General features: G+C 33.6%; 2 long non-coding RNA genes across 10 annotated transcripts in view; one reads left to right on the top strand and one right to left on the bottom strand.

Moving 5' to 3' along the window:
- The window catches only part of LOC145664599 (uncharacterized), a 485044-nt gene that overhangs the window by 379641 nt on the left and 89383 nt on the right, over positions 1–16020 (top strand). The window lies entirely within an intron of this gene.
- Positions 1–16020, bottom strand: part of LOC145664600 (uncharacterized) — a 220733-nt gene that overhangs the window by 163164 nt on the left and 41549 nt on the right. The window lies entirely within an intron of this gene.

Genomic DNA, 16020 nt, shown 5'->3' with positions numbered 1-16020 from the left:
GAAAAGTTTAGTTAAGAAAGGAGTTTTACATGAAATTTTTATCGAAATTAATTATACGTACGATTGAAATTACATATGAAGTTACCAAATTTACCAAATTTCATGTCTAAAGTATCTTCCTTAACCAACTTCCCTGTCAAAAGAATAGTCATTGTCTACGAAATACAAGAGAAGTCATCTATAATGAATGTGGTAAGGCCGATATTTTATTTAACAATACTACAGCCGGTAGCTTTGAGGAAGAAAAATGACGCTCGCCTGACAACCACATCAATTTGTAACTGCTGTTGAGTGTTTGTAAGTTTGTAATATGTTGTATATGTTTATCAACTTAGAGTTATTAGTATTCATCAAAATGTAAAAGTTAGATGATGAACTTTATATTTCTAAAATTCATGAGAGTATAAAATTCAAATACCAACAATAATAATATCTTAGTGAACGCAAATAATAAGGGTGATCTCTAATATACTTTATTTTAAGCATTTTTTTTAGCAGCTTATATAGGATAATTCAAAAATAAGTATATATTCATGTATTGTGTGGCGTTTTGTTTACCCTTTTTTTTTGGGGGGGGGGTACAGGTACTGGCTTGGCCACACTGTTTGATTTCGTAAGTGTTCAAAATGTTTTCCATCAACGTTACAACATTCCTGGAACCTGTCTCGAATACTGTAACACAGCATGACAAAGTCCCAGTCAGTATCACTGACCTGAGATAATTATCAAATAAACCCTCATACATACATCCATTGTTAAATACATCCACTGTCTAGTTTTTTTTATTAGTATTATTATTTCTTCACAAGTATTATTATCCTTCACAACACCCCTCATCTCCTTCCGCCCTCTCCCCAGGAAGAAGTTAATAAGTGTCAGGTCAGGTGAATGGGATGGTCAGTTAATATTGTTGCTGAGAAAATTTCTTACAGAAAGGAAAATAAGTTTGCTTTAATATTGGAACAACAGTTTGGTAACATTGCGTAATATGACTACGTGATTGTTGTCATCTACATTATCTAATAGAATTCCACAATTCCATCTATGAAATACCGTATACTTGCTTTGGGACTCCTGTATATTCAATGGTTATTTGTTTATTCGTGTAACTATTGTATTTCTTTAAGTAAAAAAGGAACCATACCATACAAACTCTCAGCTTACATATGTATTGGCTCAGGAAAAGAAAAATATCGCTGCATATTATTTATACCGAAGGTACTAAGTATCTTCAGTATTTATTATTAGCAGGAATGTCTGGCTTCGCACGAGAATAATGTTTGCGCACAATATTTAAAAATAAAGAACTGCTTTAAATAACTACTAGTAATGCCATTGGTGTTGCCCCAATCAATTTCAGGGCCAGCTGACAAGTTCTTGACTAAATTTGGACTTAAATGTCATCAGAATAGACACTAGTCAGCTTAATAACCCCGAAAACTGTCGATTTGACAGTAATCTTGGTAAGTTTAAACCTTTTATTTTTCATTCTTCCTACCCCTATGTCGATGAGGTCTGAACGTGGACTTAGACAGTTTCGAGAGTGTCATTATTCACCTCAGTGATTTCGAAAACTATGGATTCGACACTAATATCGGTCGTTTTCGATAATTTCCCACCCCGTAAAGGTGTCTTACCTCTATATTAATTTTTCTAGATTGAAAGTTATATGTGTACGTCAAACTGCTTTCAAAACAAGAATTTACATACCGAATTCCATCTTCCTAACATGAAGAACTCATGAGATACTCAATTTTTGGCATAAATTTTAAACTCTCTCTCTTCCCCTTTAAGTGTCCCTCCACCCCTTAGCATACGCATCAAAAATTCTAAATAGGCTACGGTCTGTTCCAAATTTCCGTCTCTTCAATACAATTACTTAAAAGTATGCCAACTTAACGGTATGGATTTTTATACCGGACAAACATACGAACATTCACTTTTATATATAATAAGACAATAAAGCCAAAGTAAAATTTGTGAACTTATCTAAAATTATTTTGATATTAATTTAAATACAATTATCGCTAATATTAAGAACGTTTCTCACCCTGAACACAAAAGAGCAGATTTTTTAATGGAAATAAAGAAAACCTGACAAGGATGAATAAGTAATGACTTAAATACGTATGAGTGAGGTATAGATTTCTGAGCAATAACCAGGGAATCGAATCTATTATGTACTGCTGAACACAACAGAGTATTGACAAATACACGAACACTGATTCTCCGCAGATGTAATGCGAAATTCATAAATTATTAAAATGATACTAGCTCGTGTTTGACCGGGATGCATTTCGTTGAAATGATGCAGCTTATATGCAAAATCTATTCATGAAAAAATAAATACATAAATCTTTATAGTACATTTACTATCAGAAAGTCAAATTTTCTTTTTCTGCTGATCAGGACAAAATTTCTTGTAATAAATATGTAGTAAATCGTTATGGCTGCTAAAATGAACAGGAAAAAAAAAAAAAAAAACCCTGCTATATTTCAACTGACAAGTTCATCTTCAAACTTAGAGAAAAGAAGAGATGGGTGGAAGTAGAGAACACAAGAATGTATGTATGAGTCAAGCATGGAACGGTGAATCACAGATGACAAAGAATTGAAGAAATACGTGCTGCCAAGTCCTGGGAAGATTTATATATATATATATATATATATATATATATATATATATATATATATATATATATATATATATATATAACCTAGCCGGATTCTATTACTAGTGATAACAAGTAACACTAAAATTGGACGATATTAATTATTAATATTATAAAATCATTAAATATTATTATTTAGCTATATTTTATTTATTATTACCAGTAACAGAATTATTCTAGTTTTGTTTGTATTAGTTTTTTCCGCCAAAACTTGGCAACACTTATTTCTGTAATCTTTGTAATTTATTATTATTATTATTATTATTATTATTATGAAAACAATCGAACGACGAAAATTTGATTATAGTACTGGACTATAGATCTTTAAATATTTAGACACCAACACTGTTAAAGAAAATCAGTGTTGGGTAAGTTACTTGTAAAAATGTAACGCGTTACTTGTCTCAAAAAAGTAACTGTTACCCCACTTCCAAAGTAACGCGTTACTTGTCTCAAAAAAGTAACTGTTACCCCACTTCCAAAGTAACGCGTTACTTTTACCTCCGAAACTTTGAATATGTAAAAAAAAAAAAAAAAAAAAAAAAAAAAAAAAAAAAATCTTATTACTTCAATTTTCCGTATTATTATTGCACATTCCGATTTTCCCCAATCATCATAAATATTTAGAACTGTAGGTTGATAATAGTAGCGTTGCTATATCCTTTTATGTGGACAGTTACTTTATTGGAAATTTGATGTGCTTCGCTGACTTCATAAACGCAATATTTCACGTTCTGAATCGCTTTATGTAGATGCAAGAACAAATTCTTACTTGACAGCTATATGAACATTTTCATATAATGTAACACTGACTAAAATGCCATACTGCGTTAGAAAAAATGATTGCTTATTATTATTCTGCTAAATTAATTATAACATTGTTATGTAAAAATTAAAAATACAGAATATATAGCAGCATTGCTAATAAAATAGTATAACTAATAAAATAACACATGAACTGGGGGTGAATCAAAACTTGCCAGTAACTCTAAAATCGATACATGCTTTTCAAAGCTCGTTGTTCTAAACTCTATAATCAACTGGACTCTAGGATACGCAAACTGATCTGAAAGAACTCCAATATTACATACCAACAACAAACTATTTTCTAGTAATTAGAACACAGTTTATTAATATTACCCCCTTACTGTATATCGTTAATTATGGCACCCTAGCTATTAATAAATATTTCTCGCTTCACTTCAGACCAGGGATAAAAGTGAGGGAGAACGCGAGTGGACGCCGTCCCCCTACTTTCAGAAAATATCTGTGGCGTCTACCCACTTTCTAAAGAAATATCAATCGGCAAAGATTGGCACGGGGACGTCGTTACGCCATGCGTCTCCTTACCTTTTCAGATCCACTTTTACCCCTGCTTCAGACACTTTACTTTTAAATTCTGTCCACAATCATCCTCAGCTTTTAAGAAAAAGTATTCTTTCAAATATTCGAACTGTAAAATATTTTCGTTCTAGATCTTTATAAAAACAACACCAATCAAAGTAAAATGGACCACCATTGCACTTGTAGGCCACTCGCTGAATGTATTGATTTGGAGCTGTCAAAATCTATGACAAAATCTTACAGGTGCTTGCAATCAGTACATGTGATTTTCCTGAGGTTATACTCATCTTCCAAAAACAGGAAGTACTAAGATCTTATCTGTTTCTCTGTATGTCGGTCACTGACATAGTTCATGCTCTCTCTCTCTCTCTCTCTCTCTCTCTCTCTCTCTCTATATATATATATATATATATATATATATATATATATATATATATATATATATATATATATATATATACATATATATATATATATATATATATATATTGTAATTACTTATTCGAAATGTAACGCAAAAAAAGTAACCGTTACAGTTACTTTGAGAAAAATGTAATGCGTTACTAGGAAACGTTACTTAAAAAGTAACGCGTTACTTGCGTTACGTTACTTCCCAAGACTGAAGAAAATCAATTCTCCAAAATAACATTTATTCCTTTTATAAAATTTTAAATACAAACTACAGAATTAAGAGAAATATCTAATCAATTACGAAATAGTAACTCTCAGTATATAAATCGAGAAATAAAAATTAATGTTCTATGGAGTTAAGACAATATTGGACGAATAATGTTGTACCTTACGTAATTAATCAAAGTTTAAATCAGCGACGGCTTTAGCAGGTAGGCACGGGCCTACCCCAAAATTTTTAAAAAAATATATAAACGCTAAAAGATACAATAAAGAATAAATATATTTTCCACTATTTATATTAATTGTAGATTTAACAAATAGCATCGATCACTACTGTAAAAGTAATTTTCTACTATCATTAATCAATCAAATATGTATATGTATCCATAAGCGAGGGAGCGAGCCTACCCAAAATTAAAATCCTAAGGCCTCCCCTGTTTTAAATATACGAAGTTTATCTTATACAATATATAAAAGTGAATGTTTGTCCGGTACATAAATACACACAGTTGACTTCGCATACTTCAAAGTAATTTTTACCGAAGAGACAGTCTGAAAGAGACCGTAGGCTATTACAGATTTTTTTGATTCCTATGTTAAAGAGGTTATGAGGGGGCTTCAATGGGGAAAGATGGTTTAAAATCCGTGTAAAGAAGTCGGCTATTTGACGTGTGATTCATGTTAGGAAGATGAAACTCGGTATGCTGTAAACTGATTTCAAAAAACAAGTTAACATACACATATAACTTACAATTTGGAAAAATATTGTGGGGGTAGAACACATCCAGGGGTTTGCGATTTAAAAATAATCGAAAACGAAAGACATTAGTATCGAATCCACAATTTTCGGGAATGCTCAGCTGATTGGTGACAGTCCTAATGACATTTAAGCCCTAGTAAATAATGTGGATGTCAGCTGGCTCCGCATTGCTAGAGGATATTTTTTTGCTCGATTCTTTACTTTTGACAAGGGTAACGCCGAAGGCCTTGGTTGTCATTATTTATTATATTCGGTTCCTTATTTTCTACACTGGAAATACCGAAGGCGTTACTTGATGCTTTCTATTCTATTTGATTCCTATTTTCTGACAGGGGCAACGCCAAACGCATTGCTCTTCGATTTTTTGTCTTACTTAGTCCTTTCTTGTTTTCAAATATTGTGCGTATTATTCTCCCAGTGCAACGCCAAATATTTCAGGTAGTATAGACCCCAATAATAGTATTTATTACAGCACTAAGAAGAAGAGCCACGTAATAAATATTGTTCAAAAAATATTTTATGATATAGGCCTATATGCTATTTTATAAGAAATACTACCACTATGCGTATCGCTGGAACACAGAAATCCCGAAGCGAGAATGGAAAACAAACTCTTACTAGAAAAAAGACAGCAACACTATCACACATATGCAAATAGTAATAATTAGTGGCCGACTCAAAAACTGGTTCCCAGTTTTTTTGTAAAAACCGGTTTAGCCCATCGCTAGTCATAATACGTGACAATTAAAAACATATATCAGTACACACTTTCGCTGATAATTCATCAAAAGACAGTGAGAGGAAATGGAAAGAAAGGAATAAAATCAAATACATTAACTCAGGAATAGCAGCTTTGTTATCACAGAATTGAAGCCAATATGTAAGTCCGGAAGTGACGTTTCTCAGTTAAGCTTTTTTTTTTTTTCCTTTTGTATCTTTCTACTTCTTCTCCCTGTAGGATAACATGAATCGTCAGGTTTAAGAAGGAAATAAGAAAAAAAAAAAAAAAGATCAAACCAAAGAAAAAGGGTATAACTTGTAGAATTTTCATTCAATAAACACCAAGTTTGTTTGTACTGAAACTTGAAAACTATACACTATATCACCCATGTGTAAAGCAAAACTTGTAAATAATGTAGGAGACATTGTAGATTAGATAAAATCATTTTGCCATTCTTCGGTCTTCATTTTCTTCTTCAAACTGACGATTCGAAAGTCAGCCAAGAAGCTTCTTACGATTTATTTTACTTGTGTGTGTATGTGATAATGTTTCTATTTTATTTCTTGGTAATTCTTTCATGTGTGTATATACAAACTGAAAATCGTGAATACAATAATACTAAGAAGAAGAAGAAAGAAATCTATAAATAATTTTGATAAAATACGAAATTGATAAAGACTGCTTTTTTTCTTGTATAGCTCTTTCAACTTTCAAAACTCCAGTACAGTCATTATACATATATATAGTGGTCGAAGTGAGACGGTATGCGGTGGTATGCGATACCGCCTCTGGTTTTTCATTGATGAAGGCATACCGCCTCTGGTTTTTCAGTGATCAAGACATACCATCACTGGAGAGTAGATGCTAAATACCTTTATTAAATCCATTTTTATACACAGTAATTCACGAATAGTTTTGCGCGTAAAAAGATTTAATTTTTTTATGTAGAAATAATTTCTAAGTTGACAATCCAGACATTTTTGTTATTATTTTCCTATCTTTTGTTTTCAAAATGAGGTATCTTCAAAGAAATTCATCTAGTTTATATTTTGATGTGTCATATTTAATTTTCTTATATATGTGTGCCGTCTTATCTTAATGCATATAAAGGTCGTGTATTGAGCATGGGTATTATTTAGGGGTTGTCTGCTGTGGGGGATCGGATTTTCTGAGGTTTGGATTAAACCTCAGTGAGTGAGGGGTCCGAGTGTTTTCCCCACACGAAATTGTTAATATAGATAAAACTTGGGTTTTGAGGATTTTCGTGTATAATTTTCGATAATAGAACATAGGGGAATATTTTTTATTTTATTTTTTTCAGAAAGTTGTTGGTGAGGAATTAAAGTCTTTTCATGTCTCCCGCTTCGTAACTACAGAGAAGCTCTCCAATCGTTTTCAGTCATTATGTAAATAAAAATGCAATGTTTTAGGCAACTACCCTCACTGTATTTCAACACTGATAGACGGTATGTCGAGTTAAAATCGTAATAAAACATACCGCCTCTGCTTTTTCCCCACTTCGAACACTGCATATAGCCTATGCCATATCTTGTCTTAGAATTTCACTATGAACTTCTATGGAAGCGTTTCAAGCGGAAATCAATTTATGCTGGGTGGTTTGAAAACTGCTTATTAATATGTTTGGACTTTCTTTTTTAATAGAACGAACTAAGGATTTCGTCCACTTCTTTTAAAGGAACGTGAACAAAGTTTTCGTTGTTTTTGTTGTTCCAAATGAGTAAATATAATATAATTTTTAAAATTTTCCTATGACACCTAACTTCAGAAACTGCATCATTTACATTTTTTGTTAACTGACTTTCAGTATATACTAAAAAAGTAGCGAGTATAATCGTGACTTTAAAGGGCAGTGATACAGGAAATTAATGTACATATAAATAATAATGTAATAGCAAATACAAAGATACATGGTTAGTAGGTGAAATATAAATTCCTGAAATAAAAATACTTCTATGATTTTATTTCCTCAGAATCAACAATATATTTTTTCTAGATTTTCAATAAATACAAATTTCTTAAAAGACTGTTTATCCACATGGAAAGATTCAACTTCCAACCTGAGTTGGAAACATTTAAAAGTATAGTAGTTGTCAACAACGTAACTGGGAGAGGAGTGAAATTGATTCAATAATATCAGAACACCCTGACAGAGGATGAAAAAGAAAACTAATGCATTTTGCAGGTTGTTAATGAACAACGAAAGACATATCCATATCCTAACAACACTGGTTTAACGAAAGACTGAATTCTGCATTTTGTTATATTTTTATTCTTAACTCCTTTCACTAAGTACGTTTTTTAATGTAAATATATAATTTTTCATTGCTTTTCAATTTTTGCTTCATATATACTCTAACTTTTAGTACATACAGAGACCTGTAATAAGAAAATAGTCTTTAATAAAACTCTTTTTTAACTATGATTGACTACAGTTTTCCCACGAGAAACGGGAAGTGTATATATATATATATATATATATATATATATATATATATATATATATATTGGGATACGGTTACGGGTTAGGAGCAAAGAATTTTGCAGGCTCTCCCGAATATATATATATATATATATATATATATATATATATATATATATATATATATATATATATATATATATATATATATATATATATATTAGGATGGTCCAAAAAAATCATCTTTGTGCTACAACCTGGGCACCCCGTAAGTTTTTTACATTCATACATAGTAACTTTAGGGTAAAATTTTGGATTTCTAAATCAAAGGGAAGATGGTGCTCAACGACCCCGTAAAAGATCACATTTCCCCATTATTTTGTTTTGTTATATATAGCATTTTTAAAAGCATATCATATACGTGAGACATTCCTTATTTATTCTATTACAAGGTACACATATACAATTAGTGAGACATGGCTAAGGTTACTGTTTTTTATTCAACTGTTCAATATTTAAGTATAGACTTTATTATTAGTAATTATTAAATGAGTTATAGTAAGTTAAACTGAGTTCGGGACAAAACTGTAAGTACGATTCAACCTAGGTTTCGAAGTGATTTTAATGGTGTTTTGTTCTGAACTTGTCACAAAATGGCATCAACTCGCTCGAGTAACGAAGGTTTCCTGTTTGGCGTTCGTGACTTACTGCCGCTATTAAGGTTGAAACAGTTCCCAACTACGAAGTATTTCTTACCATGGTTTCATTATCACCTAAAGGTATCACACAATAATTCGGTGCGAAATGCGAGCAAGGTGACATCCGAGGAATTGATGATGTTGTGGTTTAAGGCTGCAATTCCTACAACTCTGAGAAAACATATAGGTAAAAATAGAAAAAAAATCCATTGCAATTGGTTGATGCTGAAAAAACAAGGGGCGCACTTTTCAAGCCCAGCGCAGTTGGGAGTTGGAGTTTGTAAAGTTGTTGGAACCACTCTTTGATATCGCCCACGCTGATGCCTTGACGGTTATGAAAATAAAGTACGCTTGCGATTTTTCTCCTAGACCAAAGGGGAATCGTAAGATGTTTCTGGCTGCAGAAGACAAGGCACTTGTACAAAAGCACGAGAGACCTCTTCAGCGACGAAACAAAGAAGAAGAAATCAGGCAAAGAGCAATTGCTTTAACAGCATCAGCACCAGCAGCTTCCAATGTTTGCTTTACAGATGAAGAAGAAAACTCCGAAAATTCTTCCAGTTCGGATGAGGAATTTTAACCAGCTGGATGTCTAAACCGGAAACGACAGAAACGGGCGGAAAAGGTCACAACACCTGGATTGAAACAAAACATCTGATCGCCAAGGAGTCCGGTTAATGGTCCCGATAGCAACAGCTCTCGGTTACGACAATAGATCCTTTCCACTTTTACGAAGTACAGTCCGCAGGGAGCGAGAGAAATTCAAAGAAAAGAGAGCGGATTCCCTGAAGAGAGAATTTTCTCCGGAATATCCTCTCGTGATCCACTGGGATGGGAAAATTTTACCTGAAATTTTCGTGGGGGAAAAGTTGACCGTCTGACAATACTTGTTTCTGGCGATGGTCACGAGAAGCTTCTTGGTGTGCCAAAATTGTATTCAGGGACAGGGCAGAATGAAGACAAGATCCTTCATAACCTTATCACACATTGGAACTTAATCGACAGAAATGCAGGCCATGAGCTTCGACACCATCCCTTTGAACACAGGTCATATCAATGGGGTGTGCGTTCTTCTTGAACACACGATTGGCCGAGAGTTTCTGTGGTTAGCTTGTCGTCACCAGGTGAAGGAATTGATTTTGGAAAAAGTCTTCACCCTATGCTATGGTTTCTTGAGTTCACCTGGTATTCCTATCTTCAAGAGATTGAAGGCGGTTTGGGGCAGGGTTCAGTGAGAGAATTTTCGGCCATTGGAAATCAAGAAGGAAAGTGAAATTTGCATGGTCTCAACTGTAGACTTCCTGAAGAAAACTATCGAAAAGGAATTGCAACCCAGAGACGACTATCAAGGACTCATCGAGCTGACGATGCTTGTTCTAGGATCTTCCTCTAACAAGATTCATTGAAGAGCTCCAGGACCAGTTCACCACGCTCGGTGGATGGAGAAGTTAGTCTACGTAATGAAAATCTTCCTTTTTCAAGATCAGCGTGATATGTTCAAGCTGCCGAAGGAGGAGGAAATCCAATTTGTGAGTTTCGTGCTGTTCGGAGCACTTATCTACACCAAGGTATGGGTACAAACTCCACTAGCAGCTGAAGCTCTTGCTGGAGATACGAACTTCTGAATCCAGTTGCAGAAATAGTAAGATATCAATTATGAGATCAGCAACTCCACAAGAAAGGTCCTCGAGCGTCATTTATGGTACCTTTTCGATGAATTGGTAGGTCTCACCTTGTTCTCAGACAAAGTTACGGCAGAAGAGAGAAACAAAATTGTCCAAGGAATAACACCTGAGTCCAGAGAGAGGAACGTGAGAGATGATATAACCTTACTTAAAGAAGGAGTAAGTCTCGGAGATTTTGCAACCAGTCGAACGGCAAAGCTTCTCTCCAGTTCACAGATTGGAGAGGAATTTCTTAACCTTCCGCCGGGTGAATGGAAGAAGAACCATGAATATCTGGAAGGCAGAGAGCGAGTGAAACAACTTCGAGTCGTGAATGACGCCGCAAAAAGAGGGATCAAGCTTTTCGTGGAGTTTAATAATCTCTTAACAAATGGCGAAGAAGATAAACAGTTTCTCCTGCAAGTTGTGGAGGTAAATCGGAAAGCAGTTTCGACACAGACAACTAAAAAGTCCGTCATAGACGCCTTGCAATTGTGAATTGGACACTGTGGAACTGTTAAGCATTCACTATTTTATCAGAATAAGATAGAGATACAATATTGATTTCAGTTTTCTTTGTCGTTTATTACTTTCCGCATTTATTTTTATTTTGCACTTTTGAGTTCATTCTATCGACCTTGACTTTCTGTACCGTAGTCCACCATGGAGGACGTCATTTGTGTTTGCTATACTTTCCATGTGTGTATACACCGATATAAATGTATCTAAATATAGTATGTAAATTGTACAAATGTAATTGTGTCTACAATGTACATGCTTCTCTAATTTGTCGTTTCTAAATAAAAATTATAGCGTGCAAAAAGTTAACTTTTTTACAATTAAAATTTCTATATACCTATAAAAATACAGTAAAACCTCGATTATCCGACAGTTTCCAGGCTATTTCTCAGCTTCTATTCAACCAATATGTTTTACATTTTAAACAAAACAAGATTCCAATAGAAGCTTGCCCTCCAAATTTGGTGCAAATCGGTTGAATAGGCGCTGAGAAATAGCCCGAAAACTATCAGATAGTAAAGGTCCTACTGTATTTCTAAGGAAAAGGGTGGTTGAGCATCATCTTCCAGTGGGACTAGGAAGCTGAAATTCTACCAAAATAATACTAACATTGGAAGTAAGAAAAATAGAGGGTGCCGCAGTATCCTACACAAATTTCATTTTTAGCCATGTTTCTGGACCACCCTAATATATATACACCCTCAATAAATTAATTAATATAATCAGAATTAACTGTTAAAGGAACGAATTTATTAATTTTTTGGAAAATACAACGTGAAGAAAGCAAAGTTCCTTTCTCAAAAGGAACTTTTTAAACACTAAAATATTCGTTATTTAGTTTTAAGATTCAACATCACTGCGTACTGCATAAACTACATATGTCTGACTCTGTTCCACATTTTGAAAATGAATTAAACTATAATCAGGTAATTCAACGTTTCTAAGCTTTCTACGCACTACGCTTCTCTTGTTTCTTTCGAATGCAAATTTATAATTTCTTTTAGCGTATATTCATACTATCTTAGAATACTAAATTCCCTTAATTTTATATTGGTATTAACAAAATACATATTAGTTTTCCTCGCTATTAATATTTTTCATAATTAAAGGCTGCCTCCAGATAACCTATTATAATTTAACCCTATAGAGTATGATACACAAATTGACTTGATCTAGTGTGCAATCTAAGAGTATCACAAGAGCAGATCTCGAAGAACCCAGTTTGAAAATGCTGAGAACTCAAAACTTTTAGTTATTTAACAGATGTGTACGAGTCTTCACACTTTCCTAATTATTATCTATTAGTGTTCAAACAAAACATTTACAATTAAATATGAAATTATACGAAAACGGGAAAAGATTAATAGAGTTGATATTAGGACATTGGAAAGAAACTTAAGAAATATGTAGAACTGCCGTAGAAAGAGATATAAAGTATTTAAAAAACACTCTTGAAAACCACAGAGGTTTTGTGATATAAAATGAATAATACAAAATATCCTGATAAATAAATAGAAGTGAATAGTTGAATTAGAGAAACTTTTAAAGGAGGAGCAAAAGCAATAACTTTTTACGATATTTATGAATTACTGTATATTGTACACTGAATATGTACAATTAAAAAAAAAAAAATACAAAATTTCTTTTCCCTGAAAATCTTAAAAGCATTGAATTTGGTAATAAATATGTTGCGTAACTGGGAATCACAAGTCATAACGTTTTTAAATAATAAGAATAAGAATAATAACGCAATAGATAAGGTAATCTTGACTTACATATATTTATGCTTCACGATTTTAAATTGAATACGAAATTTTAAATTTACACAAGTGATGGGACGAGAAGTTTTATGTTAAGAAACCATTGTAATACTAGAATGAGTTATATTTTGTTCATTCGTTGTCTTAGTTTACTAAATATTTTATCATACTCGTATACAAATGACTGGAATCTTCTACCTATGTACGAGATAACTTATCAGACAGCACCATTATTGTAATGTCGAAGAAACTAATATTGATCTTCATATATATATAAAAATTGCTAGCTTGTACATAGGCACTGCATATTACATTACCGCTGTAATCACTTTCCAATCCTGTGTATGTATGGTAACGAAGCCTGTGTTCGCGTTTGAATGTAGATACCATGTTTCAATGTAGATGGTGAGATATTGTTTGTCAGCGTAACATGGCGACAGATCATCGAACAAGTTTAAAAGAGATCACACTGATTCAATGAGATTGTCATTTAGTGATCTTCCACACAGAAATAGAAGCTTGCTGCAAACACTCAGCTTAGTATGTTGGTAATTAAACAAACCATTGATATGAAAGTTCATATAGTTCTAGTATTATTTATTTACGTGAAAGAAGGGGATATATATAATAACTTTTTTTTTCCTTCTTTCATCATAAACCTACGAAAGAAACCTTGAGAAACACTGTTTAAACTATTTTTTCTTCGCTGAAACTTCAAATAAATGGCTGTGGCAGACATTTACATGCATTTGAGAACAAATAAACACATACGAGCCGGCATATTCATAAATTAATGTATGGAAGTTCTTATTATGACATTCTTTTAAAAAAAAATCCACTAAATGAATAAACAAATTTACATCATATTGATGTCAATTAGTCTTAGCACATTGATTGATAGATTTGCAGTTTAGCATAATATTCAGCACCGAGGCTATATGAGACGTGTACCTAGAGCTTAAGAGGATCTGAATCGAATGAGCTCCTACAATTCCAGGAGATCTGCGCTGAATGCGTGTACGCTAACCATATACATAGTAGTCTTAGCACATGTAACAGTGCACAAAGGAAATGTATTGGTATTCATATTCACATGATTTACAGCCGTGTGCACCAACGAAGTTTAAACGAGCGTTCACTTAAACGCGTTCAAAATTAAACTTTCAAGTTTAAACGTGGTTCCCGGATTTTTGTTGCACCATTGAAAATCGAAGTTCAGTAAACCTCGTTTAAGTAAACTTCGTTCAATTTGTAAAATCGACTCTGATTGGTTGTCGTCTTTTGTCTCTAACCTTCGTTTAACAAAGTGACAAATGAAGAAAGCACACCGCGTGCCGTGGTTTTCGACTTTCGAGATTGTGTGCATCTCGAGTGAACACAACATCAAACAATGAACTAATAAATTAGACCAGTAATGAAATAAACGAGTGATACTTGGTGTTGCAATATTGGTAGTAGATTTTAGATTAGATTGTAGCGTGTAGTTTCACTATACGGATCCATAGTATAAGTAGTAGTACCGGTAGGAAAGGGTTAGAAGTCCCGCAGGGGTTTGTTAGGTTTTGTTCTCGGTGCAGTTTTACTATACGGATACACAGATTGTAAAATGTATAGAAAAATATGGGCAAGTCTTTAATTTTCTCATTTTATGTCTAACCCGTTTCTACTATTACTGTATTACTACTACTTATACTATGGATACGTAGAGTAAAACTGCATGTTCTCGATATCGACCATCTATCCTATCATCCTCAATGTGGATTCCTAGTATTTTCGTTACTAATACATTCCATACCCAGTATATTAAAATTCGCCACCACTAGAAAATAAAAGAAAAAATTTCTGGAATCCACTGGTGGGGAAAATTGATTCAACAGTTATTCATATTTCATCGTGAAAATGTTATTCTAATGCCTTTTATATCCTTTTCCCTGTTGGTGTTTGCCTACAATTCCTAGTTAGCGTAGGGAAAGTTGAAGAGCGGTACCATTTATTCTTTCCATTTATGATCTAATGACTTCTGCATTTTTAGTTTCTCACCTGTCCACCAGCTACGCACACATTTATAATATGTTTGCAAACTTATATGCTATAAATACAACAGGTGCAAAAACCACGCACGAATCTGTGCTAAATGGCCAAAACAACCGAAGTTTGTATCTATTCCGATTCGAAGAAGGGCACAATTCGAGGGATCGCTCGTGGTTTTGTCCGCGAAAGCAGGCACATTAGCGATGGTGGTGTGTGCATAAGAAAAGACCACTGTTTAAAATATCACCCTCCTGTTTTGCAGTGCAATTTCTCAAAATACATTCGTTACACATGAAAGTAATCTGTGATTATAGAAACAGCGTTAAAATGTATTGTTCATAATTATGCAAAACTAGCTTGTAGTGATCACCTACTCCAGATTGGTACGTATTTTTTGTACTAATTTGCTCATCACTCCAGCAGATGGTTCTTCCGAATTTTGACGCTTTTTACATTTTCAGGTTAGATTAGAGCTTTCTTTTTCCAGAGCATGCACTAAATGAAGAGGTCCATTACTTTAGGATGGCTCAGTAACGTATAAATAAAGTGGACGTATAGCATAAAAACTACTGTATATAAAACACAAACCAAGTTATGCTAGGTGCCCACTAAAAAGCACGAATGCTATCTAACCTAGTTAGAGTAGGAGCGCAGTAGGGAGGCTCGAGCGTTTGCGTCCATACGGAGCAGGCGCGTCAGCGACGGGGTATACACATAAACGAGGACAATGGAAGAGCACACTTACACATACTATAATTTCTTTATCACTAATAATTAA

Source organism: Thermobia domestica, chromosome 11 (genome assembly GCF_964235325.1).
Source record: "Thermobia domestica chromosome 11, izTheDome1.hap1.1, whole genome shotgun sequence".
NCBI lineage: Eukaryota > Metazoa > Arthropoda > Insecta > Zygentoma > Lepismatidae > Thermobia > Thermobia domestica.
Note: the sequence above shows the minus strand (reverse complement) of the source record. Positions and strands in the feature narration are given on the sequence as shown.